The sequence below is a fragment of the Echinops telfairi genome, unplaced genomic scaffold, assembly GCF_000313985.2.
Source record: "Echinops telfairi isolate 266 unplaced genomic scaffold, ASM31398v2 ScPeMD7_18;HRSCAF=68, whole genome shotgun sequence".
Classification (NCBI taxonomy): Eukaryota; Metazoa; Chordata; class Mammalia; order Afrosoricida; family Tenrecidae; genus Echinops; species Echinops telfairi.
In genome coordinates this window covers 89616601-89618069 of record NW_022103915.1, presented here as the reverse complement: position 1 = coordinate 89618069, position 1469 = coordinate 89616601, and the positions used below count along the sequence as shown (strand labels likewise).

The following is a 1469-nucleotide window of genomic DNA, read 5'->3' as shown; positions in this document are numbered from 1 at the left end:
GCCCTTAGTGTTTTGCCTTGGTGTGGTAGGATCAGATCAGGAGGAATTCCCACACTGTATCTTCAGTGTTGTCCCCTGTAGAGCTATGGGTCAGTGAGGGCCCATTGTCCTCATCAGTAGGGAGTGGGCCCTTCATGTGGTGGGACCAGACCAGTCTGGCAACTGACTGCCTTCAGGGAGGATGTCTCTAAGCATCTGACCTCCCACCATATGCTAGCAAATGGCCTCTAATGTTTGACATGTCTTTGGGGGAGACAAAGCTGGGGAAAAGTCTCTTTATAATCCCACAACTGACCTTTAAATTTTCTGGGCTATGCTGCCATTCCACCCTGTGTGGCTTCATTCTCTCTTAAATGTCACATACATGCTGATCTGCTGTGCATGGACCAGCACCTTGTGTACTGTGTGAACTCGAGGAACAGATGAGCCATCCTTAGTTGGCTCTCTCTATGTCACAACTGTTTGTGAGCACAGCTCTAGCTTCTCCCTTTCCAGCCTAGGCAGCCGTGAGGATCGTGTCCTCACTGTTGGCAATGACTTGGCTCACACCAGTTGCCTGGCACCCTGCCTAAATTGGCACAGACCAAAAAAAGCTGTTGGGCCCTGGCTCACACCTGGCCTGGTCATTCTCTAGGGGAGATAAGTTCAAGCGTCTTCAGACTCATTTGTGCTGGACTCCCAGTGCTCTTCCTGTGAAGAGACTTGAGTGGGGACCCCTGCTTCTCTGCAGAACTGATTGACTCTCATCAGCAGTGTCTGGGAAAGCAGGGCCCCGACAGAGGCACCCTCCTCACTGCTTTTCTTTCCAAGTTTTGGAAATGGTTTGTCAACATAAAAAGGCAAATTTTATTCGTTTAACAATTAGACATGGTTTTATTCCCCGTGCTGGAGAAAAAGTACATTGTACTCCTTGCTTTAAAGTAGCTCATAACCTAAAAATATATTAGTAATCATAACAGTTACCGATTATTGAACTCTTGCCGTATAAAATAGGAGTTGAGCTTTGTACTTTAAGTATATCATTTCATTTAACCCTTCAAATGATTATATGCCATATTTCTTATCTGGATTTTCCAGATGAGGAAGCAAACAATCATTGTAAACTTTTGCCTTGAATCTCAATGAAATCTGTTCATTCATTCAAGAAATATGTTTTGAATGCCTATTAAGTGGCAGATGTTAGAAAGACCCTTGAACATAGAGCATGAGATTATGTGTACAGCCCCGATTTAATGGAGTGTATAGCATAGTGAAAGAAAAACAAAGTTAAAAACAAGTCTTTAATTACACGTGTTCAAAGCTTGAAGGAGAAGTACAAGGTGTGTGTGGCTGTGTGTGGCAGTTACTTAATCTCCTGTCAACTTGCGAAAGAGTGGAGTCTAGCCTGTCAATCAGGCCATAGCCAATGAGGCCTCTGTGTGGGCATGGCCTTCTCCTGAGGATTCTGGGAACTCCTGTCTTCCTCCCTG

At 44.9% G+C, this 1469-nt stretch overlaps 1 protein-coding gene across 1 annotated transcript in view; it reads left to right on the top strand.

Moving 5' to 3' along the window:
- The window catches only part of RYR3 (ryanodine receptor 3), a 437519-nt gene that overhangs the window by 300936 nt on the left and 135114 nt on the right, over window positions 1-1469 (top strand). The window lies entirely within an intron of this gene.